Source organism: Leopardus geoffroyi, chromosome C2 (assembly GCF_018350155.1).
Source record: "Leopardus geoffroyi isolate Oge1 chromosome C2, O.geoffroyi_Oge1_pat1.0, whole genome shotgun sequence".
Taxonomy (NCBI): domain Eukaryota; kingdom Metazoa; phylum Chordata; class Mammalia; order Carnivora; family Felidae; genus Leopardus; species Leopardus geoffroyi.
This window is the reverse complement of record NC_059333.1, coordinates 11,381,193-11,408,904: the sequence shown is the minus strand read 5'-3', so window position 1 is coordinate 11,408,904 and position 27,712 is coordinate 11,381,193. Positions and strand designations below refer to the sequence as shown.

The 27,712-nt window shown below is 46.0% G+C and overlaps 1 long non-coding RNA gene across 1 annotated transcript in view; it reads left to right on the top strand.

The window, feature by feature from the left end:
• LOC123610621 overlaps positions 1-27,104 on the top strand; it is a 31,194-nt gene extending 4,090 nt beyond the window's left edge. The window contains exon 2 of the long non-coding RNA XR_006718228.1: positions 26,325-27,104. This is a non-coding gene — a long non-coding RNA (uncharacterized LOC123610621). The remainder of the gene's footprint in view (positions 1-26,324) is intronic.
• Positions 27,105-27,712: the final 608 nt, after the last annotated feature.

Sequence of the window (27,712 nt, the reverse complement as noted above, 5' to 3'; positions counted from 1 at the left end):
GCCAAGGAGCGACTACCTGAGGACTCTGAAAAATAGTGGCAGGCAGACTGAGGAGGGGAGTCAAAACTTGAAGAATGATCCATTCAGGGCTGAGTTTCTCATCCCCCCCCTCCTTTTATGTGCCAACTTTTATCTGAGGGAAACCTCATTGTCGACCTAAAACTCTGACAGAAACCATATCTTCTGGCTAGAAGACTGAGGGAAGGGTTCCCAGGAACAAGCAAGTAGCAGAAATTCTGGAGAAGAGAGAGCTGGAGAAGGGGACCTTCCAATTCTGTGTGTGAACCAACACCAATCCTGGACTTGGCCGAGAGTCACATATGCCAAGGACATACCTAAATGCAGTACTACAAAGGCTATGACAACTGACTTGACCTTGCATCCCCACAAACAGAAGACAAGACAGCACTTGTGATCTGAACCCAATTGAGTTGATTGTCTGCTAAAACAAAACAAAACAAAATACAACAAAACAAAGTCAACATTCTGTAGAGTTTTTTTTTTTTTAAATAGTATTTAGAGTCTTACAGCATAATGTTCTAAATGTACAGGATGCAAAGCAAACCTACTTGACATGAAAAGAACCAGGAAAATGTGACCATTTTTCAAGGGAAAAGACAATCGATGATGTGAATCTTGAGATGGCCCAGATGTTGGAATTATCAAATACTTTAAGGCAGCTGATAGAATCATGCCCATAAAATAAAGGTAAACACCCCCAAATGGAAAGCTAGAATTGGTCAGCAGAGAAATAGAAACTATCAAAACAAGAACACAATGGAAATTTTAGAAAGGAAAATGATAATATCTGAAATGAAAAAGCTCATTGAATGAGTTTAATGGGAGAATGGAGTCAGTGAACTTGAAGACAGATCGATAAAATGACCCAAACTGAGGGAGAGAAAAGTAATTTGGGGGAAAAGAAAATAACACAGTCTCAGGGGACTGTGGGACAAGATCAAAAGGTCTAACATCCTGTTGTTAGAGCACCAGATGGAGAGAGGAAAGAGATAGAAACAAAGTATTTGAAGTATTTAATTAATCACTGAAACATCTCAGATTTGGTGAAAAACGCATATTTGTAGTTCAAGAAGCCCTGCAAACTTCAAACAGGATAAACTAGAGGGGAATCACACCTAAACACATCTAATCAAACCGTTGAAAAACAAATATAGTGGAAAAATCTTGAAAGCAGCCAGAGATAAGTAACACATTAGACATAAGGGAACAATGACTCACATGACTGAGGATTTCTCACCAGAAACCATGGAGGCCAGAAGACAGTAGAATAACATCTTCAAAGTGCTTAAAGAAAAGAACTGTTAAACCAGAATTTCTATATCTAGGGAAAATATTCTTTAGGAATTATGGTAAAAGAAAGACATTCTCAGATTAAGAAAAAGTAAGAGAATTCTTTGCCATCAGACCTTCTCTAAAATAAATACTAAAGGGAGTCCTATAGACTTAACATAAGTGATACCAGAGGGAAGCTTGGAACTTCAGGAACCAAGGAAGAGCAACAGAAATGGTGAATATCTGGGTAAGTGTAATAGGCTGTTTTTCTCCTCCTAAGTTCTTTAAATATGCTGTAGAGCAAAAATTATAGCATTAGCGGGGTCCTTAATTTATTTAGGAATAATACATATAATAATTATAATAGAAAGGGGGAGAGAAATAATATGTATATGTTTGTAAGGTGTCTACATTTTCCTATGAAGTGGTAAAATAGTAACTTGAAGTAGACTGTGAAAAGTTAGGAATGTATGTTCTAGTCTCTACAACAGCTGCTAAAAAATTTAATATAAAGAGATATAGCTTAAAAAGCCAACAGATAAATTAAAGTGGCATACTAAAAAATTCAAATAATCTAAAAGAAGACAGGAAAGAGGGAAGAGAACCAAAAACAGAGGGGACAAATGAAAAACAAATACTATAATGATGGCCCTAAACCCAACCATACTGATAACTACAGTTGATGTAAATGATCTAAACATACCAGTTAAAAAAAAACAGAGATTGTCAGATTGTATAAAAATACCCAGATATAAGCTGCCTACAAAAAAACCCAGTTTAAATACAAGGACATAGGTTCAAAATAAGAAAAAGATATAAAACAAATATGATAACATGATAGAATCAGATGGTAGGTACTTGTGAGTTAATTCTATTACTTGCTATTATACTCTATATGTCTGATGTATTTATGATAATAATAAAAGGAAATTGGAACAATACACTTTCTCTCTTTTATCTCAGATAAATTTATGAAGGATCTGAAGCTGTCTGGCCCCCATCTGAGTGTCCCATCTTATTCCTTCTAGTTACCTGTATAGGTAGACCAGTGTAGGAGCCATGAGCCTAGGATCTGGAATCAGGCAGCCAGACCTCAAATTCCACTTCCTACCTGCTGAGCATGGACAAAGAACCTAACTCCTTTAAGTCTCAGAAGGCTTCAGTTGTAAGATAGATAAAACATTACCTAACTGTAAGAATTTATTTTGAGGAATAAAGATAATATTGTGCCAAAGTACTTGGCATAATGCTTGGTACATAGGAATTATTCAGTAAAAATTAGTCATTATTAGCCACAATGATTTACCTGGTGTTCATTTTATCTCCTTGCCTTTTCTTACTACCAAAGTGCAGCTTGCCGCCTATTAATGAGGGATAAAATCACTTGAGTTGATTATGACAAGCATTTTTTAAAAACTGGAATAAAATGATACAGAATAGGATGAGATGGGGGCGCCTGGATAGCTCAGTTGGTTGTGCATCTGACTTTGGCTCAGGTCATGATCTCACGGTTCGTGAGCTTGAGCCCCGTGTGGGGCTCTGTGCTGGCAGCTCAGAGCCTGGAGCCTGTTTCAGATTCTGTGTCTCCCTCTCTCTCTGCCCCTCCCCTGTTCATGAGCTGTCTCTCTCTCTCTCAAAAATAAACAAACATTAAAAAATTAAAGCAAAAAAATAGTAGAATGAGATGGAATGTTATGGAACCAAATGGAACATAATAGAATAGAATTTTAAAAAGTGAATTGTGTGTAGTTGGGGAAAGAATTGTTTCAGTGTATGGGTATAAAATGTAGTTCTTACTGTGGGTTTTGGCGTGAAGAGACCTGGGAAACACTCGTTCCCATGATTCCTTTGGCCTGGGATAGTGAGCTCCTTGCTCCTCTCCAGTGGATTTTCAAGGCCCTGCTTAAAACCCACATTTTTTTGAGAAGTTTTCATGTGATCCTCATTGTTATTGGTTGCCAGTTCCAACTAGGATCAAACCTGTCTTCACTGAGCAATAGTTTCAGAAATGCCGCAAAACAGTTCTAAAGACACAGAGTAAACCTCTGGCCTTGTGTTCCAGATTTCGCAGCTAGGTTTCTAACTTGCTTTGACTCCAGTAACAGGAATTATAGACCCCTAGGGTCCAACATGGGTGTAGGAGTCTCTCAGGACACTAGCATAGTTACCACAGAGTTAATGCTTAGTCGGCTCCTCCCGCTGGCTCCCACGGTGCCCATATGAAGGGTGGCCCTTGCCTTGCTTCCCTAGAACAAGCCCCAGGACATCCATCCATTCCGTTTTTTTTTTTAACCATTCAATACACATACCAGTCATTCTCATTCTTTGCTAGCATGGAATTAGTGAATACTGAATTATGGCCCCAAGAGAAAAATAGGGTTAGGTTCCTGGGAGGCTCTGGTCACAGCATTTTTGTCAACCCAATATGTGGCTTTGTTTTAGGTGTATTTCGGTTTAAAGAGATTATATTGAATATATGTTGTTGATTTATTAACATTGACCTCGCAGCCAACAGAATAACACCTGCCTGAAGGAAGCTGCACTAACGCGTGTATTTTCTCCATAAGGCACATCCCAGTCTTCTTGCACTTAGGGACACAAGACAGCACTTCAGCACAGTGCTTGGGGCCATTTTAAACAGTGAAATCAACAACAGAAATCTCAAAATGTGAAAAATGTGGACGGAATAGACCAGGAAAAGTGTCAAAGCTGAAACCAGAAAATGTCGTCTCGTTCAGCCTCACGTGGGAACGTGTGCATAGGAGATTTAAATTCATCCCTGCTTTGCACACATCCCTGAATGCCTAGAAAAGCACTTGGGGGTTGCAAATGAATTTTATCAAGTAAGAGAATTGGCAAATATGAAATCTGTGGAAAATGACAGTCAACTGGATATCACGTGTCAGTTGGCCAAGGACTAGGGTTGTTAAGCAAAGGCAGACATGGCCTTTGCCCTTGTGGAACCCACGGACCAGTGTGGCAGACAAATCACAAATCAACCACAGGCGAGTACATCTATCACTTCAAGCTGTGGAAAGGGCCGTAAGGGAGATATTGGGGTTCACGGATAAGAAAGAGAGAAACGTGTGTGGTGGGGAGAGACGTCTCTGAAACCAGAAATGTAAGAAGGAGCCCACCATGCGATTAGAACAGTATGGAGAATGTTCCAGGCTGTGGGAACGGTACCTGGAAAGGCCCTGAGATGGGAAAAAACTTGGAGTCTCAGGTTTCAAGTACTCAGTCTGTCAGCGTGTCCTTTTGGTTCTACCTTACTAATATACCCAGAATCGATCCCTTGTCCCCACCTCCCTATACCACCCTCCCTCAAGGAACCAAAGGAAGCCAGTGTGGCCACAGCACAGAACACAAGGGGATGGTAGCCTGAGATGCTGGCAGACGGCCCATCATGCGGGACTCTGTAGGTTCTGGAAAAGAGCTTGACTGCGGTGGAAATGTTATGGGAAGCCACGTATATGTGGGTTTTAAGCCAGGGAGTGATGAGATGTGATTTATGTTCTAATACCAGGTACTCCTGAAGAGAGGAAGCATCAGGGAGGAGTAAGGGAAGAAGTGAGTTCTGTGACCCTGAGCCTGGGGTGGTGGTGATGGAGACGAAAAGACATGGGTTGGTCTGGGAGGCGGAATCACAGGATCTGCTGATGGCTGAGAGGTGGCAGGTAAGCCTTCGGGGAGAGGACCTGGGGTCCTACAAGCTCTGCCCCTTGGGCTCAGCAATTCCTGTCACTTGTCCTGGGCCAAGCCATCTCATTTCCTCATCCTTGTTCTTCCAGGCCTGGCCCTTGTAGCTCCCTACATTCGGAGCCCACTTTCTGATGGCTGACTTTGAATTCCTTTTGGATTACTGGCTTGTCTCTTTTCCTGCTCTTGTCACATGCCCTCCAGTACTGGTAGAAGCTTCTGTGTGTGTCTTACCTGTCCTGGTGGACTGAAGCACTTGGAGGGTCCTTGCCTCTTATGTTCTACCTCACCTCTGAAGACACCCAAGCTGGTATCTCCCACTTGGACCCACCCCCGACCCCAAGATTCGTATTTTCAATTGTCCACTTAGTACTTCTGTTGGAAAGATTAACAGGCATCTCAGATGTAACTTGCCCGAGACTGGACAAGCCCCCAGTTCTCCCTTCCCGCCGTCTCGCCCCTCAGTTGATGGCAACTTTAATCTCATTATTCAGACCCCAGGATGTAAGTGTTGAAGCTCTGGGATAAGGCAGAGACCCCAAAGCCCCAAGGTCATCCCAGGAAGGTGTCCCCAAATCTGTACACACAGCAGGCCAGGCCCAGAGTATAGAAGTGCAAAATAGTCCCGTGTTTGGTCACAGATTCTAGAGAGCTGTGAAGTCCTGAGGAAATCCATTTTGAGTAATATCTTTTATATAAAAGAAGAGGAAAATCAAAGCAGTTCATCATACAACATAGGTAATAGAGTCAATAATACTATAATAATTTGTACGTGATGGATTACATTTATCATGGTCAACATTGCATGGTGTATATAATTGTTGAATCACTATGTTGTACACCTGAAATTAATATAATATTATATGGCAAGTATACTTCATTTAAAAAATAAAAGTGGTTAATCACAGGATGAGTTTTGTTAGACAAAGATGGCAATTCAGGTGGAAACACAAATTTAAAACTTAAGAGTACCCAGCTGACATCGCAGGGGGTTGGGGCTGGTGGGTTATGTCAGAAGTTACTGTTTGCACCCTCTGGAGCTTACAAGCTAAAAACAGGGGCCAGACCCTGGGTAGGAAATAGTTGGGGGCACTTTGGTGGCTCAGTTGGTTAAATGTCCGACTTCGGTTCAAGTCATGATCTCAGGGATCGTGGGTTCTAGCCCTGCATCCGGCCCTGTGCTGATAGTTCAGAGCCTGGACCCTGCTTCAGATTCTGTGTCTCCCTCTCTCTCTCTGCCCCTCCCCCAACCCTCAAAAATAAATAAACATTAAAAAATTAAAAAAAAAAGAAATATATGAAAGAACGATGCTATAGGAGCCAGATAAAAAAGATGGCCGTTCCAAATATTTGACCTTGGCATTTGTCTTTGTGGTTTCACTGAAAAATGGTACAGTGTGTGTGTGTGTGTGTGCCTGAAATTTTTAGAATTTGTAAAACTCTATATTAAAATTATAAATTTAAGAAATATATATACATAAAAATATAACAATATGATAAGAATAATAGTACATATGTATCCACCATATATTTTATATATAGGATAAAAATAAATAAAAGTAATAATAAATATATAATGTAAGAAGATAACACATAAAAGAAGAAAGAAATAAAAATAATTGAGTATTCAAATTCTATCATGAGCTTGCTTTTAGCACCCACCCCACATTCTCTATTGTATTAGGACACTTCAGATGACAAGTAAAAGAAACTGAGCCCAGCCCAACTTACGACACAGATAGATCTGATTTTTTTTACCGTTTGCTTCTATCATTAGAAAAGTCGGGGGGGGGGGGGGGGGTGCCTGGGTGGCTCCGTGAGTTAAGTGTCCCGCTCTTGATCTCGGCTCGGGTCATGATCTCACAGTTGGTGAATTCAAGCACCTCAGTGCTGACAGTGCAGAGCCTGCTTGGGATTCTCTCTCCCTCTCTCTCTCGGCCCCTGCCCCTCTTGCACATGCTCTGTCCCTCTCAAACTAAATAAACTTTAAAAAAAAAAAAAAGAAAAGAAAAAGAAAGAAAAGTCAGGGAGTGGGCTCAGGAATGAACGGGCGGGGAACGGCTCCGCCTCTCCTCTGTCCCCGCAGGTCGGCTCGCCCAGGCGTCACTCGTTCCGGCTCTGGCCGCAGATCCATTGTCAACCTGCCAAAGGAGGGAGCTGCCTCACTCCCAGGCTTGATGCCCAGACGGGCAGAGGGAGCTTCTCTTTCTCCTAACAGCATCGTGTCAAAGTCATGGGTGAGCTCGGTGGCCCTGCCTGGTCACATGCCCCTCAGCCCTCCAGGTTGGCAGGAGTGATGGGTACTGTGGCCAGGCCTGTGCCACTGTCACCTCCTCCTTAGAGGGCCAGGTGCCGTGACTCAGCCCCCCAGAACCTCATCGGCTGGGGGAGAAGCAGCTCCTCAAAGGAGCAGGGAGCACAGACAACACTCGCCCATAATCTTGGCTTTTTCCCTCCTGTCAACAAGAGACATTTTCTCCCTGAGACTGATACAAAGCACCAGTTTATAAAGAATGTTTTATAAAGCCCTTTCTCCGAGCTGTTTCCGTGTTCTGGGTGTTTTGTGTTCCAGTCGGAAGACTTGAGAGAAGAAAAATTCCCCAGTCTGAGGATCAACCTATTTCTCATTCTGGGAGCATTTGATAAAACATGGGCTCTAACATCGAACTACAAAGCTTCCGCACAGGAAAGGAAGCCATCAACAAAATGAGAAGACAGCCGACTGAATGGGAGAATATATTTGCAAATTATATATCTGATAAGGTGCTAACATCCAAAACACAGAAAGGACTCCTACAACTCAATTGCAAAAAGCAATCTGATTAAAAAATGGCCAGAGGTTATGTGCTGTGAGGCAGGTGTCAGATTAAACTATGGTGGTAATCATTTTGCAATATATAATTTTATCAGATAACCCATAGTACACTTTAAATTGCACAGCGTTAGATGTCAATTGCATCTGAGTAAAGCTGGGGGCGGCAAAAAAGGGAGGAAAAAAAATGGCTAGAGGATCTCGAGACACATTTTTCCGTAGAAGACATCCGGCCGGCTAACAGGTACACGAAAGGCGCTAACCATCACTCATCGTCAGGGAAATGCACATCAAAACCACAGTGAGGTATCACCTCACACCTGTCAGAATGGCTATTTATCGAAAAGACAAGAAATAACAAGACCTGGTGAGGCTGTGGAGAAAAGGGAACCCTCGTGCACTGTTGGTGGGAATGTTAATTGGTACAGCCACTATGGAAACTAGTATGGAGGTTCTTCATAAAATTAAAAATCGAACTACCATGGGATGCAGCAATTCTACTTCCGGGTTTTTATCCAAAGAAAATGAAAACGCTAATCCAAAAAGATATGTGTACCCCCATGTTCATTGCATGTTATTTACAATAGCCAACATGTGGAAGCAACCTGAGTGTCTACTGACAGATGAATGAGTAATGAAACGTGGCGTATGTTTATATACAATGGAATGTGATTCAGCCATAAAAGAGAAGGCGGTCTTGCCATTTGTGACAACATGGATGGGACCTTGAGGATATTACCTTAAGTGAAATAAGTCAGACAGAGAAAAACAAATATTGTAGGATTTCACTTACGTGTGGAATCTAAAAAGCAAAACAAACAAAAACTCAAGTTCGTAGATACAGAGAACAGACTAGTGACGTCAGAAGCGAAGGGTGGAGGGACGGTGAATTGGGTAAAGGGGGTCAAAAGGTACACACTTCCAATCATAAAATAAGTAAGTCACAAGGATGTAATGTACAGCATGGGGACTGCAGTTAATAATACTATATTGCATATTTGAAAGTTGCTAAGGGAGTGGGTCTTAAAAGTTCTCATCACAAGAAAAAGAATTTATGACCATGCATGGGTGATCGATGTTAACTAGACTCACTATGGTGATCATTTCACAATATATATAAACGTCGTATCATTATGTTGTATGCCTGAAACTAATATAATATTATATGTCAATTATACCTCAATTAAAGACCAACCCAAACCAAACGAAAACGAACCAACCAAAAAAAAAAGAAAAAAGACCTGTGGGCTCTCCAGAGAAACCCGGATTTAAATCCTGCCTTTGCTGCAAGGGTGTAGGAATTTGGGAACATTACTTAGGTTCTGTTGGCCTCACTATTCTCATCTGTAAAATGGGGATAAAATTGTACCCCTTGGTTTTGGGCTAAGAATTAGAGTAGGTAACATGTATTATGAAGTAACACGGGGTCTCGGCAGATGTTCTTTTATTTACCTTCCCCTTCAGGTACCAACTGTGTGATTCCTGACCCTTTGAGAAGCCTTGGAAAAGCAAAATGTGATAGTCTTCAGGGACATTCTAGGCACACTATAATTTGCCACGTTCATTCTACTGAAATAATCCATTCAAGTCTTTTTTTTTTTTTTTTTTTTACCACCGAAGAGTAGGTTCCTTGAAACCTGGATCGTATTATCCATTTTTTATGTCCCCAGTGTCAAACTCAGTGCCTGCCACACAGTAGGAATTCGATCAATGTGGAGAGGCTGAGCCACCAGGAAGAGCTTTTGAGCGTGGCTGATCAATGGTGCCTTTAGAAAAGCCAAGAGATGTGTGGGTTACCTACACACGGAGCAAATGTTCCAGGATTTTCTGGACTTGTTTAATTTTTTTTTTTTTTAACGTTTATTCATTTTTGAGAGACAGAGAGAGACAGAGCATGAGTGGGGAAGGGGCAGAGAGAGGGAGACACAGAACCCGAAGCAGGCTCCAGGGCTCCGAGCTGTCAGCACAGAGCCCGACATGGGGCTCGATCTCACAAACCGCGAGATCATGACCTGAGCCGAAGTCGGACGCTCAACCGACTGAGCCACCCGGGCACCCCTAATGTTTATGTGAACATAGCGTCTTCCTAGCTGGAAGCAGCATAGGGAAGCAGAGGTGGCTACACAGCCCGGGCTTGAATCCTTACTCTAGTACCTACTTGCTTGTGAAAACGTGGGGCAAGTTTCTTGAAATATTTGTGCCTTGGTTACCTCGTGTTTGAAATGGGACCCCAGTGATACCAAGCACATAGGGCTGTTAAGAGAATTATATGAGATAATGGGGGAACCCCCCCCCCCAAACAGCCATTCTATACCGTGTGCCCCACATTACTTATGCTAGAATAAAAGTCACTGCCTGTAAGTATCAGAACATGATGTAGGCTATGGGAAGGGGCCTGATCTGAGGCCAGAGGGCTTGCTCAGGAGTCACTGTGTTTGTGGGAGTACAGGCTTAGCTGCTGTAACAAAGATGTTCCCAAGCACCAAGGCAGAAGGTGGAAGTTGATCTCGTTCCCATGCAACAGGGCAGAGGTCAGCAGTTCAGGGCTGCCAGGTCAGTTCTGCAGCCTCAGTAAGGGCTTTCCATCTCTGTGTCTGGGGCACTGCTTCAGTTCTTGTCCTCTCCTTTCAGCCTTTCACTTCCATTAACATTACTCAGTCCTGTGACCACATCTGCCTCAAAGGAGGCTGGGAAATGTAGTCTTGAGCAAGGCAGCCATGTTGGCAGCTAAATTGTTACAGGACAGCAGGGTAGAAGAACAGAAATTGGGGGGACAACGGGCAGCCTGCCCTGGCCACTCAGGACCTCCTAAAAAATACAACAGTGGCAGTTACCTCTCAAAAGTGCTCTTTGCTGGATTCCTGCAGCAGCCATGCATTGTACGAAGCCAACTCCCCACGAACCAGAGGGGAGTGTAGGAAATGATTCAGGCTCCCTGGCTGACTCAGACACTGAGCATCCTGGAGAGAAAAGTAGCCATACACCCATTTGGGGCTTTGGGTTTAGTTTATAATAATAATAATGACTTTGGCATAGAAAACTTCCTGAGGGTTAATGAATGACTGGCTGGATTAATAGCCCAAATCGCTGCCTGAAGTCTATCAACTCCTTCCAGCTTCATATTAATCTACAGGAAATTCTTTGTACACCCAGCTATTACGGCTTCAATCTCACAAAATAAAAATGAATGGATGCTTCTCTGGGACTTGGAAAAAAAAAAAAAACAAACCTGGCCACCATTGTGTGTGGCCACTATGCTATTATTATTTTCTTTCAGGCACATTTCCTGCATTTTCTTTGGTTCTCTTTCTGGCTTCAATTTGCTGCAGTGGGCAGCGGCCACGCCAGCAGCTGGCCGTTTAGATTAGCTTTAATCCCCCTTGCTATTTATAGTGCCCTCAGCAAACGTCATCGCACATGTGATTCCCTATTTAAATTTGTCTTCCCAGCTAGACTGGGAGCTCCATGAGGTCAGAGACAACCAGTAGACTCTGAGCTTTGCAGAGCCTGGCCACAGTGCCGCTCAGTAACCATTTGTTGAATTCAACCCAATGGAATAGCTGCTGAATCTTAAGTAGGTTACCATCAGTCCAGTGGATTCCTCAAAGCAAACCTGGGGATCTCTGCATTTAGCTGGGTTTAAGGGAGTGTGTACTTTTAGCTCATCAGAATTTGATCAGCGTTTCCCAAGAGAACATCTTGAAACAGAAAGGCAAGGATGGAGAAGATGATGTCTAATGCCATCAAACTGTCACCTGTGAGAAGAAACCAGGGGTGTACTAAAGTAACAGGTGACTTCTCCTGCTTGTAGGGACTCCCACTGCTTCCCTGGACTGAGAATTCTCTGCCAGGGGATGTCAGTGATGAAATAAGCATGTTTCCCTCGGCAAAGTCCCCTGGTTTGGGGAATTAGACTTTATGGATGGCTCCGGATTTCCTCTGCCATGTTATTTAAACTCCTACCTTCTTGTCTGTGGGGCATACGGCCGGTATCTGGGAGGACTTGCCAAGTGAAAGGTGCGAACCCTGAGCAGAGATCTCACAAGAATGTCTTGTCACTGAGGCTCAATGAGCTGAGCGTTGTGGCTGCATTGGCAGGACCCTGTCTTGGTGGAGGATGGCCACCTGTGCCATCAATAATCTTTTACTTTGATTTCTCACTGGCACCCCAAGGTGGGCTTCAGACAGCCGTCCTCAACCCCCTCATTAACACAAGCCAGGCGAGTCCCAGCTACAGAAAATCCCTGGCATCTTTGGTGGCTTTCAAACCAGGGGTAAAGATTGAGTTAAAGAGACAGGAAGCCTGACACAGTGAGGGAGGTTAGGTAGGAATAGAATTAAGGGCTTAGAAAATGCTTGTTTCCTTCTGTTGTAGTTATAAGAGCTGATAAGGGGATTTCAGGGTTTTGGGGTGGGGGAGCCGTGGAAAAGAATGAGAGAGTTTAATCAACTAGAGGGACCTTCCCAACTTACATTTCCCAGTGCTTGTGGCATGAGAACTTTGCTTAAGGTAAAGGTGCCCAAAACAAAAAGAAAAGCTCCCCAACGTGAAGCTTTGACATGCCCTCATCTTCTGACTGGGGGTCTTTGCTTTTATTTTTCTCTTTTCAACCCAGGATACCAAATGTGTTGCGACCCCTCAAATAATACAAAGGCATCGCGTCCAAGCAGGATGCATCTAACCAGACACGCATTTATATGTCAACACGTAGATTATTAAAGCAAGGCAAGGTCAACATTTCTGTATTAAAGGGAATAGAGTCTAGTGGAGTTTTCATATATAAAAACAACACTGCATAGTTACAGACTTTCATGATAAATTGTTTTCTCAGGAGATGATAAAGGGGCAGATGCTCATAACTCTTCCATCAAGAGCTTTAAGAAAGTAAGAAAAGCTGGGGTGCCTGGGTGGCTCAGTGGGTTGAGCGTCCAACTTTGGCTCAGGCCATGATCTCATGGTTCATTGTTTTGAGCCCCACGTCGGGCTCTGTGCTGACAGCTCAGAGCCCGGACCCTGCTTTGGATTCTGTGTCTCCTTCTCTCTCTGCTCTCCCCCCCTCCCCCACCTCACTCTGTTTCTCTCCCTCTCTCTCTCTCTCTCAAAAATAAACAAACACTAAAAAATTTAAAAAAAGAAAGTAAGAAAAGCTTCCGTCACCCCTTCAAGCCATAACGACCCATCAGATTTTGTAACCAGGAGCACTTGAGTCATCCCTTAACCTCTCTGAGCCTCAGATTCTTTGTTAAATGAAACAAGATCCCTTCCTAGTCTACCTTTCTAGGGTTTTCGGAGGAGCTAAAGATGAAAGGGAAAATTCAACACATGCCTGGCGAACGGGTCTCAAGAATGAGCTCTAGACAGGTGAGCAACGTCTCTTAATGACGTGCCGGCCTTCAGGTCTCCTTTCAGGAAAGTCATCCCCTGAACTTCCAGACCAGAGCCCTGGATTGTAAAGCCCTGGGTTACATCTACTCCATTCACATTCTGTTAATTAGCAGGGCTCCCGAGGGACACTCCCCTTGTCTTCTTTCGCACTTTTCCGTAAGTCCGGCGCTCTAGGTGAGCAGGTGGGCACAACCAGATCAGCATTCTGTACTGCGGTGCAAAAACCACAGCGTGACCAGAGAATACAAAGCACAAAATTGCCTTTAACGACATCTTTCAAAATGACCTGTCTTAGCCCAAGTTTTATTTGGTGCTTCTCAGTTTTCCAATGGAGAGTTTGAGGAAGGGATCCAACTCAATGGTCCGTCTCTTTCTCGCACTTCCCTCTCCTTCGATGAATTTCGAATGGGGAATGATCACATCCTGAACGGTGGCAGTCTCGGAAGCCATGTGGTGTAACAGAAACCATGTGAGGTTTAGAAAAGGCCGGAGTGTGCACGCCAGCTCCGCTCACCTGCCGAGTGGCATGCAGCCAGTCAGAGAAAACCTCTGTGCTCAATTTATCAGCTTCCTGTTGCCGCCGGAATATATTACCACAGACTCGGCTTGAAACAATACATAATACACATTTATTCTCTTATAATTCTAGAGGTCTGAAATCAACTTCACTGGGCCCAAATCATGGCAAGGCAGTGATTCCTCTGGGGACTGTAGGGTGAGTCTGTTTCCTTGGTTTTTCCAGCTTGCACGGCTGCATTCTTTCTATTTCTTGGTTCTTGGCCCCTTCCTCTGTCTTCAAAGCCAGCGGCATAGCGTCTTGCTTCAGCGGTCATGTTGCCTTCCTTCCCTCTGCCTCCCTCTTGTAAGAACATTTGTGATTGAATTTAGAGCCCATCCACATATTTCAGAGCAAGGATTCGTTTCAAGATCTTTAATCACATCTGCAAAGTCTGTTTGCCATGCTCCAGGGATTAGGGCATGGGCATCTTTGGGGGCCATTATTCTGCCTACCATATTCATCTATTTAGTAAAGATAGTAATCCCTATGCTAAAGGACACAATAATTGGAAAAAGTAATATTTGCGATTGTGCATAGAGTGGAAGTCAATAAATGTCACTGAGTCTGGAAAAGGGAGGAGTTGACCTCCCATTGGTAGGTTTCTACCCCCGATGGACCCAATGAAGAATGCCAGAGCCAGAACTGACATGGTCTGGGGCATGCTCAGGGTCGTGGCTGTAGGTGCCAGTGGCCCTGGACATAGGACCACTTCAGGACAGACTCAGAGGAAAGCGGAAAGTGCTTTAATAAGGGGCTCGGACGCTCATAACCAGGGAAGTCCAGGCTTTGTGACCTCCCTTGGAGCATGATATGGATTTGTGTCTCCCAAGTGGGAAGTTTATTATCTTATTGCTTCAAGATCTGATAGTGTCTGGTTACCCCACTCATAATGCTAGGACGTGGCAGGCCAAACTCCCCCATCAAAAGTCTTTTTTTTTTTTTAACGTTTATTTATTTTTGAGAGAGAGAGAGAGAAAGAGAGAGAGAGAAGCAGAGTGCGAACAGGGGAGGGGCAGAGAGAGAAGGAGACACAGATCTGAAGCAGGCTCCAGGCTCTGAGCTGTCAGCACAGAGCCCGACGCGGGGCTCAAACCCACAGACCGAAGATCATGACCTGAGCCAGATGCTTAACCAACTGAGCCACCCAGGCGCCCCCCGCCCCTCCCCCTGATGAAGAGTCTTAATGCATTTGGGGCCCAAGCTGCAGCCAGAGCTGCGAATATCATCTTCCTTTTGCTCGAGCTGGATGACCATCAGGCAATTGTGATGTTACACAGGAAGACAAGACACACAGACATCTTTTGTTTTCTAGAAGGCGGTATGGTTATGTGCCCAGTGGGCTGTTAATCTTTACTTAATCCCTTTTCCCCACAAGGTTTTATCATTCTGGAAAATGAGATTATCGCCCAGCATCCCTGGGGCAGGGGGTGGGGGCCAGTGTGTGCAGTCACTTCCCTGGAACCATCATCACCCATCACTCTGGCCTCTGGGAGAGAGCTACCGGTGCTCGGGGGTGAAGGTGGGCTCCTGGCAGAAGAAGCCAGGAGAAGGGCAAGGCCAGAGAAGGGCTCTCCCGAGAAATGCTGCAGGCCTTCAAGGTCCAGCTGTGAGATGAGAAATGCACCTGTGCATTCACACCGCAGGAGCACGACTGATCCCCTTGCAGTCACTGTTAAAGAGTAATATGAAGCAACCGTCACAGTCTACCTCTCCTTGCCTTTCCAGGTGCTTTCTGAGACTTCCCTCTGAGTTGCCTAGTAATTCGGGGGGGAGGGGAGGGCGTGTGTGTGACTGAGATGTAACATAAGAGGACTTACTCTCTACTCTGCAGGAACGGGGCCCAGAGAGCTTGAGTGACTTCTCGGGTGCACAGCACAGGTGGCCAGCCTGCCTCCAGGGCTCTCTGTTCGTGACACCAGGAACCAGGAACGTGCCAGCTTCTGACCCTGTCTGATGAGTTTATTCATTCTGAAGACAGTTTTTTTCTGTTCCTCAGAACCATCCGTTTGAGGTAATTTGGTGACCAGCCACCCCAGTTTGCTCGGGACTGAGTGGTTTCCTGGGCTGGGGATTTCCAGTTCTGCAACTGGGAATGCCCTGGGCAAATTACGATGAGTTGATCACCCTACGTAAGGCCTTCCATTGACACGCAGTCACCTGTCCAGAGGGGACTTCGTTAGAGGTTGGGGGCGTGAGGGGGAGGCATGGTTGTTTCTGGGCTTCTCCAGTGTCCCATCAATGCCCATCTGGGCAAATAGAGCCCCTGTAAGTTAAAAAAAACTTTTTTCTTAATGTTTATTTATTATTGAGACAGAGAGAGACAGAGACAGAGCATGAGTGGGGGAGGGGTAGAAAGAGACACAGAATCGGAAGCAGGCTCCGGGCTCTGAGCTATCAGAACAGAGCCCGACAGGGGGTTCGAACCCACGAACTGTGTGATCATGGCCTGAGCTGGAGTCAGACGCCCAACTGACTGAACCACCCAGGCACCCGAGTCCCTGTAAGTTTTTAAAACAGAGAGAATAAAAGGCAGGGGGTTGGGAGGGGGAAACTGAGAAGCCCAATAGAGGCCATTAAACAACTCAGAGATTAGTAATGACGGGCCCTGTGAGCACCTCCTGGCTGCCAGGACAAAGGACCCGGAGACAGAGGTCATCGGCAAAAAACTGGAGCCATGAAAGACCTGGCCACTGGTGGAGGCAGTGCTGCTGAACAGAGGGAAGGAAATGCATAGGCTTGTGCCTATCTCTCGCCCTCTGGTCTCCTCCCAGGAGTTTCTCCTCTTCTTTGGAAGGCCGGGGGTGGGGACTGGAAGCTAACGCCTGGCTCACCAGCTGGGCTGCAGAGCTTTCTAGTGTCCGGGTTTCCTGACCTGGGAAGAGAGAGGACTTCTTCACATGTCGGTTTCACTGCTGACACACGAGTTCGGAATCAATCCCCCATGACAATCAGCACTTCGATCAAAGAAGCTCAGAATCATCAGACACTGAAGCTGAAAGGCATCTCCCAGATCATCCACTCGGAAGGGGACCAGAAGCCCGGACTGCTGACGGATGGATGGTGGTGCCAGTGTCAGGACCAGAACGGGTCCTTCTGGGGGCGCCTGGGTGGTGCAGTTGGTTAAGCATCTGACTCTTGATTTGGGTTCAGGTCATGATCTCACGGTAGTGAGATTGAGCCCCTCGTCCGGCTCAGTGCCGAATCTGGCGCCTGCTTGGGATTCTCTCTTTTTTCCCGTCTCTCCGCCTCTCCCCACCCTCTCAAAATAAATAAGCTTAAAAAAAAAAAAAGGGTGGGTCCTTCTTCTGCTCAGGCCAAGGCAGCTTCCATCATAGGCGGCCTGTGCCCCCAGGCCAGCAGGGCCAGGAGGCCGTGGGCTGATGGAGTGAGCCAGACCGTGGCGACCTTCCACTGGCGACCATGGGGACATCAGTGGACATCAGCATGAGAGGCCTGCCAAAGGAGATTCATGGCTGTCCCTGCAAGTGCTTGTTGCAAGAAAAAGAAAGCTTTTTCAGGAAAACAAATATGGCTGGATGTTCTGATTCCGCCTTTATCCAGAATGACGGCAGGACAGAACACCGAAAAATTCAGTGCTTTGATTTCATGGGATGGTGGGATTGAGAGTTTACATACAAATTTAAACATTATTTGTCTATTTTGCTGTCCAGTAACATTACGTTGCTTTAACAAACTGTGTATAGATATAATACACATGATATGTGGGTTTATTCGACAAATATTTGCTGTGTTCCTACCATTCAGTCATTCCGTAAATGTTTATTTGATGCTTAATATTGAGCGAGGCAGGCACGGCTGGCTTTCTCTCCAAGCTTGCCATCTGTGTCCCAGGAACTGGAGTCGGGCACGGCATCTCCCTCTGCCTTCGTCCTCTCCCCAGCCCCCTTCTTTGATTCCCAAGCCCCACCAGTCTGAGAGGTGCGAGCTGTGCCGCGAACAGTGATGATGGTGACCTCTTCTGCTTTTGCCTGTCCACGCTCTTGCATAATCTCCAACCCCTTTGCAAAGCTCACCTCCAGTTGTTTATTTATTCACTGCAACAAGTGGAACTTATTTTATTCCTCCTTAGCTGAATTTAATGCCCATTTTTCAATGCTGATTTATTTATTTTGAGAGAGAGACCACGCGAGCAGGTGAGGGGCAGAGAGAGAGGGAGAGAGACACTCCCACGCAGGCTCCTTGCTGTCAGTGCAGAGCCAGATGCTGGGCTCAAACCCACAGACCGTGAGATCATGACCTGAGCAGAGATCAAGAGTTGGACCCTCAACCGATTGAGCCACTCGGGCATCCCTTAACTCCTCTTTTGAATCCCCACCTTTCCATGTTATTTTAGGGTTCCCATGTTTCCCCTGGGGTTATACATGCTCCAGGGGCTTTGATGTGCCAAGATATGTTGGGGGGGGGGGCATCCGATTCTTGCTGATATCCATGGAGATTCTGTGGTTGATGGTCCACATGGGTTGCTAAGCATCTCTCTCCTGCTGGGCGCTCTGTGCAGTCCATCACTGTGTGTTTCCTGTTCACATTCAGGTGCACAGGATCCCGCTACTGCTTCTGCTCCATGGTGGGGGCCAAAGGCACCTTCACCCAGCAGTTTTTCCTCTTCTGGGGTCTGGGTTCCCGCTGGGTGCTATCCATTTGTAACCGATCTATGTTTCTCTCCAAAACACACGCAGCTGCTCCCCTCCCCCTGCAGCTGCCACTCTGTGCCCTGCCATCGTCATCTCCCACTTTCATGAATGCACACACTTTTTCCCCCCCTTTGGGTGGAGTTTTCTTCACTGATTACCGGGAGATTAGGTGATTATGAACAATGTTGAATAAACAGATCCCCGAGGTTTCCCACCCCGGGGCACAGTGGACGGTGTCACGAGAGCGTCACCCTTGTTGCAAACCAGCACCTGCAGTTGCAGAAGTCCCCGTGACTTTTGGTTTTTGGCTCAGACCTGGAAACCCAGTTTGCCTTCACCACACTTTACCAGAATATATTCCTCCTCTCCTGGTCCGTCACCGCGTGGACCTCGCTGGTTCCGCTCCGGCTGCCCTGGAGGATGGCTTCTTGCATGATCTCCTTGAGATCTGCCCAAGGCTCCTCCAAGTCCATTGTTCATGTGTGAGGGAGCCTGGGCTTAGGTGGCTCCAAATTCGCTTCTGACGTGATGAAAATCCAGACACTTTTCACGTGAAGATATTCATCTTTCTTCAATTCTCATTCCTTCTTGCACCTCTTCCGTCTGGGGTTATTCTACTTTTGCTTGTTGATACCCATCTGCCGGTGGTGAATGCTCTTGCTTTTTGTTTGTTTTCATGTCCCCAAATATCCATACTTCACTGTCATTTTTGAAGGACATTGTCCATGGATAGAGGATCTATGGTTTTCTTTCGGCAGACTGAGCATTACACAAATGTCTGGCTTCCATTGTGGCTTTGGAGAAGTCAGTTGACTGAGTCTACAGCTTCTTTAAAAGCACTTTCTTTATTTCTCAGACTTTCTTTCCCTCCTTCCCTCCCTCCCTGCTTCTGTCCCTCCTTTCCTGGCTCCCTTCCTCCCTCTTTTGTTTTCTTTCTTTCTTTCTTTCTTTCTCTTCCTTCCTTCCCTCCCTCCCTCTCTGCTTTCCTTCCTTCCTTCCTTCCTTCCTCTTTTCTGAAAATAAGGATTTCTTTTTCATTGTCTTGATTGGTTGGGATTAATTGGTCTTCTTGATTCTATGGATTCTTGAGTGTCTCTCATCAGTTCTGGAAAATTATACATCGTTATATATTCAATAATTTTTCTGTGACTTTCTGTTTTTTTATGCCTTCTGATACTTCAATTAAATGTATGTTAGGCTTATTCACTGTATATTCTATGACCCTCTCTTCTGTCTTTTTAATCTTTTTGTCTCCCCATACTAAAACCTTGATAACTTCTTCTGCTTTAGTTTCAGCATACAAACTCTCCTCAGCTATGTCTAACACGCGGTCAAACTACCCACTGGGTCTTTAATTTTAACTAATGCATTTTTCACATCTAGACGTGCTTCTGAGCTCTTTTTAATATCAATTGTGACCCTTTCAATAAATTTCCTTGCAGAAATGTTCAAGCTTTTTGATTATTTCTTTGAATATCGTAGCCAGAATTGTTTTGGTCTATATCTAGTAATTCAAATATCTAAAATCTTTGTGGGTATTTCTTTTGTTTCTTGGCTCACACTCATGATATCATGTTTTCTTGTATGTCTGGTTGTATCTAAATAGTGCCAGCTCTAGTTGTCTCTGGGCATGCCCAGAGAGCACACCACATGGGTTCATGAACATGGCCTTTCCACAGTGATCCACTCGGGTCTTCTTCTGTCCTGATAGCCTTTAGTCACACTCAAGGAATGGCCTCTGTTATCTACAGAACTGTGTGAAATCATCTCATTTGTGTGTTTGTTGTGCCAAAACACTAAGGAGTCCTCAGAAGGCCAGAATGATTCTGGATCCTCTGAGGCTCTCAGAAAACTGAGGTCATCTCAGTGGTGGTGGCGGCGATGGGCCCCTAAGCTGCTTCGACCAGTGTTTTATATTTGGGATGAAAACAATTCCTTTTATTTTCACTTGTAGTTTGGGTGGCTTTATCCCATTGGGATAAATTCTGGTCACAAGGAGCAGAGTAGACTGTAAATATAAAGTTTTCTATTTTATATACATGTAAATATGTTTATATTTTATAATATAAAACACCTTTGATGATAGGAGTCATTTATTTTTTTGAGGGGGTGGCCAAGCTTGTTGGCCTAACTCTCTTTGTTTCAGGCACTCACCTGAGCTGCTTGGTCCACGCAAATTAGCTTGTGGGGGCTTACGTCGTTCTCTGCCAGATGTACTCAGACATACAAGGACGGGGGAGAGCCACAGCTTGTCTTTCTAAATCACCAGGAACCTGCTACACACACACACACACACGCACACACACTCACCTATTTTTGGCCTACGTGCCTTTAGGCTCTTTTTCAGGAAAGCACATGAATTCTCTCGAGTCCCCAGGTTTCACTTGGTAACTTTCCTACAGCACCCTCCGAAAGTCCCTGGTGCCCTCGTGCCAACCCCCGAGCATGGGGTGCCCAGGCCTGCCTTCTCTGCTTCCTGCTTCACTTCAGTGGCTCCTGAGTCAGCTTGTGGGGAAGGGCTCCAAGTCACCCACGGCACCCTTCCCAACCCTGGGCACTTTATGTCCCAACCCGGGGGAACTGCTCCCAGAAAAGTTTCATTCTCTGTGCCCTTCCCTTGAGACCCGGGTTCGGCCTTCCTGAAGATGGAGATTATCCATTCTATCAACAGGATGGGACTCCATCATTCTAATATCATCTGAATGCCTGAGGGATTACATCTTACACCCTTGTGAGAAACACAGCCTCTTGTCATGATGTTGCTGTGAATAATGCAGTTTTGAGTTGAAGTTCCGTATTCCAAGAACCAGTAAATTTCCTTAGTCTTCTGTATTCCCTCCCCTCCCCTGTTAAATTTGGGTTTAGCAAGTCATGAATCATTGTGGTTTTACTCCTGGGTAGAATGGGCTATTTTTTTTTTTTTTCGCCGTTATTTCATTACCAACTGATGAAAGAATTAAAAAGGAATCTGATGAATTAAAAGTTTGACGTGGACTTAAAATCTCAAAAAGCTTGAAGACAGGATGAACTACAACTATTCAAATTTGCTAGAATGCTCAAGTAGGAAGGGACCTGTGGGACACCAGCCTGGTCCTTTTATAGGACCAGAAAAAAATATCTGAGGCCCAGAGAGGGAAAGTGGTTTGCCTGAGGTCACACAGCAGGCAATTGGTGGACTGCTGCTAGAGTCCAGGTGTCCTGACCCCAGACCAGCAGCCTCACTCATGGTTGGAGAAAATGGAAGAACAGCTTGTGTTTCTTTTCTTTTCTCTTTTCTTTTCTTTTTCTTCCTTTCTTTCTTTCTTTCTTTTTTTTTTTTTTTTTTTACCATTTATTTATTTTTGAGAGGCAGAGAGAGACAGAACACGAGCAGGGGTGGGGCAGAGAGAGGGAAACACAGAATCTGAAGCAGGCTCCCCTGATGCGGGACTGAAACTCACAAGCTGCCAGATCATGACCTGAGCCGAAGTCGGACACAACGGACTGAGCCACCCAGGCGCCCCTGCGTTTCCATTTTTGTATCTACCAGGACGAAGATCTTTACTCTGCGAACATCTGGCATTGCTGCATGCCGGTTGTTTCGTATTTCGTAATTATTTCCGCTAAGAACTCACAGGATCTTGCATATAGGATTCCATTATTTGCCATCTCAGTCTTTGAGGCATCTGAAGGGATCCCATCATCCAGGGAGGAAATGGGATGTATTGGGCAGAAAGTAGGCGACTCAAGGCTCCTGGGGACCCTGCCCTCATCTTCTGGTGCATTGCAAGGCTCACATTTGTTCTTTCAAGTCATTCCACAGACACCGTATTTACTGGGCACCTACTATGTGCCAAGAGTTGGAGATAGAGTGGTGAGCGAAGCTGGAAAAGCCCCTGCCTTCACAAAGGGGAGAGAAACAATAGACAAGCAAACAATAGCACTTGTAATAGAACGCCACGTGTGGGAAGAACCACAAAGAAAAATAAAATGCAAGAGGTTGCTATTTTAGAAAGGGTAGTTAGGGGAGGTCTCCCTCCGCAGAGGTCTGTGGCAGTTGGTGGGTAAGCCCTGAGCACATCTGGAGGAAGAACATTCCAGGTAGAAGGACCCGTGTCAGCTGGAAGGCCGGAAGCATTAGAGCGGAGGGAGGACGGGGGCAGGGCGTAGGGAATGAGGTCAGAGGTGGGGTTGGGCCAGATCAAGTTGGTGAGCAGAGAACGCGGGAGAGGTTGGATTTGAAACACGAATAACATAAAACTTACCATCTTAACCGTTAAAAAAATTTTTTTTAAATGTGTATTTATTTTTGAGAGACAGAAACAGAGCATGAGAAGGGGAGGGGCGGAGAGTAAAGGAGACACAGAATCAGAAGCAGGCTCCAGGCTCTGAGCTGTCAGCACAGAGCCCCGTGTGGGGCTTGAACCCATGAAGCACAAGATCATGACCTGAGCCGAAGTCAAATGCTTAACCGATTGAGCCACCCACGGGCCCCAGTTCAGTGGGACATTCACATTGTTGTGCAACCAATCTCCATAACTCTTTTTATCTTACAAAAGTAGAACTCTATCCCCATGAAACAGCACCTCCCTACCCACCTCCCCCAACCCCAGCCCCTGGGGACCAGCATTCTACTTTCTGTCTCCACGGATTTGACCCCTCTAGAGTCACGTACCTCAGATGTGTGAAATCATTCTGTATTTTCCTTCCGTGTCTGGCTTTCCCCGCCCCCCCCCCCCCCCACTTAGCATAAAATCCTCAAGATCCATCTATGTTGTAGCATGTTTCCAAATTTCCTTCCTTCTTAAGGCTGAGTAACGTTTCACCGTATGTGTTCGCCACGTTTCGCTTATCCCTTTATCTGTTGAGGGACACTTAGATCGTTACTTTCATCTCTCGGCTAGAATGAAAAACACTCCTATGAACACGGCGTGCAAATATCTCTTTGAGATCCTGCTTTAAGTCTTTTGGGTATGTACCCAGAAGTAGAGTTGCTGGATCATACATTAATTCTTTAAAAAAAATTGTTTTTGAGAAACCACCCTACTGCTTTCCATCATTGCTGCGACAGTTTGCATTCCCCGCCAGCCATGCGCCAGGGTTCCAATGACCTCACATGCTTTCCAGCCCTTGTCATTTCCTGATTTGTGTGGTAGTAGCCATCCTGAGTTTTGGGTGTGAGGTGGTTTCCCATGTGGCTTCGATTTGCAGGTGTTGGATTTTATTCTAAGAATGGGAGGGAGCATTCAGAGGATTGGGGTGGGGGTGGGGTCTCGGAAAGATCCCATTGGTGGCCCTTGTGGAGAATAGATGGTGAGAGATCCCGAGATGCATTGGGAGGGGCTGGTCACTTGGATGAGGGTGAGAGCAGGGGAGGTAGGGAGTTGTCAGGTCTGGCTGTATTTTGAAGGTAGAGTTGACAGCTTTTGAAAATGGATCGGATGTGAAGTTTGAGAGAAAGAGAGGAGTCTAGGATGACTACAGAGTTTTGGCTTGATAACGGTGACTCCATTAACTGAGATGGGGACCAGTGGAAGGGGATTGGTTTCACCTAGGGAAGGGAAATCAAAACTTGTATTCAAAGTATGTCACATTTGTAAAGCTACACGTTAGAGATTCAAGTGGACGTAGGTTGAGGTATCTGAAGTTCAGAGGGAGAGAAGGCTAGGCTGGAGATGGGGATTCAGGGGTCCTTTTGTGTACTCGGTGCGTTCAGCCGTGGGGACCCAATGAGGTTGCCGAAGGACAGGGTGGCAAACTATGGCCCCTGGGCCAAATCTAGCCTTCTGCTTGGTTTTGTACCTAGTTTTCATTTTGGGGCAGAAAAAGAATAGTTTTTCATATTTTTGAGTGTTGGAATTTCTTTTATGTTTATTTATTTTTGAGAGAAAGATAGAGACAGACATGAGCGGGGGAGGGGCAGAGAGAGAGGGAGACACAGAATCCGAAGCAGGCTCCAAGCTCCCAGCTGTCGGCGCAGAGCCCCATGTGGGGCTCGAACCCACAAACGGTGAGATCATGACCTGACCGAGCCGAAGTCAGACACTTAACGGGCTGAGCCACCCAGACGCCCATGGAAAATTTATTGTAAAGAATGCTTTGGGAGCTCCTGAGTGGCTCAGTCGGTTAAACACCCAACTCTTGATTTCGGCTCAGGTCGTGATCTCACGGTTCGTGAGTTCAAGCCCTGGGTCGGGCTCTGCACTGACAGTGTGGAGTGTGCTTGGGATTCTCTCTCTCCCTCTCTCTTTCTCTGTCCCTGCCCCCCCTCTCAAAATAGATAAATAAACACTTAAAAAATAATGTTTTGTGAGATGCAAATGCATGAAAAGGCATGCAAATGATATGAAAATTCAAATTTCAGTGTCCACAAATAAGGTTTTATAAGAACCCAGCTATGCTCATTCTTTTACATATTGTCTATGGCTGCTTTCCTGTCCTAAGCAGTGAGGAAGGGAGGGAAGAGAGAGAAGAGGTACCAGGATTGAGGCCTGGGCAGGGCCTGTCGAAGATGGTGCCCCCTCCGTGAGCGACCAGGTGCAGGGACCCAGCAGACCGGCTTGCCTCCCGTCCCCAAGCCAGCTTAGCACCTTGTGGATGGTGAAGTCAGGGGGACCCATAGCAGGCACATCCATTAGATGGAGCCGTGTAAACCAGCAGACGTTCAATCGTATTTTCCTTACCGTGTTAATTTCCTGGGGCTGCTGTAACAAATGACTACGACTGGGGGTCAAACAATGGCTATTTATTCTCTCATTGTTCTGGAGGATGTAAGTCTAAAGTCAGCAGGGCCATGGTCCAGACAAAGGCTCTAGGGAAGGATCCTTTTCTGCTTCTTCCCAGTTTCCGATGGCTGGCTGCAGTCTTTGGCGTCCTACTGCTTGTTACCTGCATCACTCTAGCCTCGGCCTCTGTCTGCCCATGCCTTCTTCCTGTGTCTCAATTTCCCTCCTCTTCTGAGGACACCAGTCACTGGACGAGGGCCCACCCTCATCCAGTATGACCCCATTTTAACTTGATGGCATTTGCACAGACCCTGTTTCCAAATCACCTGTCACATTCACGGCTTCAGGGGTTAGGACTCGAATGTGTTTTTAGGGGAGACAAAATTCTGTCCACACACTGGCACACACAGATATCACCTGGTTCAATCTAAGAGCGCTTAGGCCCTTGAGTTGTTTTTGGTTTTGTTTTTATAATTTTTTTTAAATATGTATTTTTGAGAGAGACAGCGAGAGCGAGTGGGGGAGGGGCAGAGAGAGAGCAAGACATATGATCTGAAGCGGGCTCCGCGTTGGACACTTAAGCAACTGAGCCACCCAGGTGCCCTGAGGTTTTTTTTGAGAGGACACATCCAAGTGACTATGCTTAGGGAAAGAAAAAAGAAAAAAATCCCCAGTATTGTTTTTTTTTTTTTTTTAATTTTTTTTTTTCAATGTTTATTTTTGGGACAGAGAGAGACAGAGCATGAATGGGGGAGGGGCAGAGAGAGAGGGAGACACAGAATCGGAAACAGGCTCCAGGCTCTGAGCCATCAGCCCAGAGCCTGATGCGGGGCTCGAACTCACAGACCGCGAGATAGTGACCTGGCTGAAGTCGGACGCTTAACCGACTGCGCCACCCAGGCGCCCCCCTAGTATTGGTTTTAAGACCCTGAGCTGTACTTTGTTTCCTAGCACTCCCCCGCTGCCTGTGGGCGTGCCGGCTCCCGCCCCATGGGCAGATTTGGAGATAGAGAAACACTAGTTCCTCTGACGTCACCACTGAGCTCAGGCAACTGGGCTGTGAGCTTGGGCAGAGGTTCTCTGCCCGGGATTTGGAGGCACGGGGACTGAGATGCCACGTCAGGAGGCTGTGCGACCTTTGACAAGTCAGCGCCCTTTGTCTCTCTGGGTCAGTTTCTTCTCCCATAGGAGGGAAGGGTCATGGTCCCATCTCTTACAGGGTGCACGCGCACAGACACAGAGAACCCCCGGGGACTTGTACCTGGCAAGCTAAGGGATTTTACTGGATTGTGATTCGGTGGGAGCTCCTGGGCGCTGTCCTGCTTTGGCACCGGTCTCTCCAGAGTGGAGCCTGAAAACGTGATGCTGTTTCCCGGTGAGGCAAGTCTGACATCACATCATGACTCACCGCTCGAAACGTGCCATTTAATCTGTTGTGGATCAAATTTTGTGAATTTGGAAAGTGGCTGGATAATTTTTCTTCGTGTCTCTCTCTCTCTCTTTTTTTTTTTTTTCTGTTCCCAGTTGTGGTGAAATACACACAACATGAACTTCATTGTTGTAAGCGTTTCAAAGCGGATAATTCAGGGGCATGAAGTACACTCTGAACGTGGACTTAATTTTTCAGAATTTGTTATCACCCCTAACAGAAGTGCGACACCCATCAAGCAGCAGTCACTCACCACTGCTACCGCCCACAGCCTCGGGCCACCACAGATCTTTCTGTCTCTATGGATTTGTGGGTTCTGAACATTACACATAAATGGAATCCTACCACATGTGGCTTCTTCCACTTTGCGTAATGATTTCAAGGTTCGTTCATATCATATCGCCTATCAGTCCTTCCCTCCTCTTTATGGCCAAACAATATTCCATTGTGTGGATACGCCACATCGTGTTTATCTATTCACTTGTTGATAGACCTGTGGGTTCTTTCCACCTTTTGGCTGTTGTGAACGGTGCTTCCATGAACAATCCCGTGTAAATTTTTGTTCAAACACCTGCTTTCGTTTCTTTTGGGTATAAACCCTGTGGTGGAATTGCCGGGTTCAACTCTGGGTTGAACTTGATGAACTGCCAAATCATTTTCCACAGCCGCTGCACCTGTTTGCAGCCCCAGCAGCAATGTATGAGGCTTTCGCTTTCTCCCGAACAATGTTGTTGCACTTGGTTTGTTAGATGCAATAACCCCTCCTGGGTCAGGTCTGGGGTGGCCTGGGCCAGCCGGCTGCTTGCTCTCTGTCGTTTTTGCTGTGGCCAGAGACCCTGGGAGCAGGCAGCAGGCCACCCACTCTGATTCCCTCAGAGTGGATCGCTCCGGTGGGTCACTCACGGCCACTTATTCAAGAAGGTCTTCCAGAACCATAGGGCTGACCCTGGCAGTGAGGACACTGGGTGCAGCTATCCAGACCCTCTGGGGCAGTCACGGGAGCAGAGGATGACAGTGGTGACAGTCCCCATGTTTCCTGGACTTTGACCTGAATCAAGCGTCCTTTTCCACTGCCTCCTGCCTGGCTCTGCTGGCTGAGAAGTCAAGTTGAGGAGTCAGTTGGGGCTCTGTTTGCTCCCACCCACATCTTCTGGCGATTCTGTACTCTGCTGTGATGG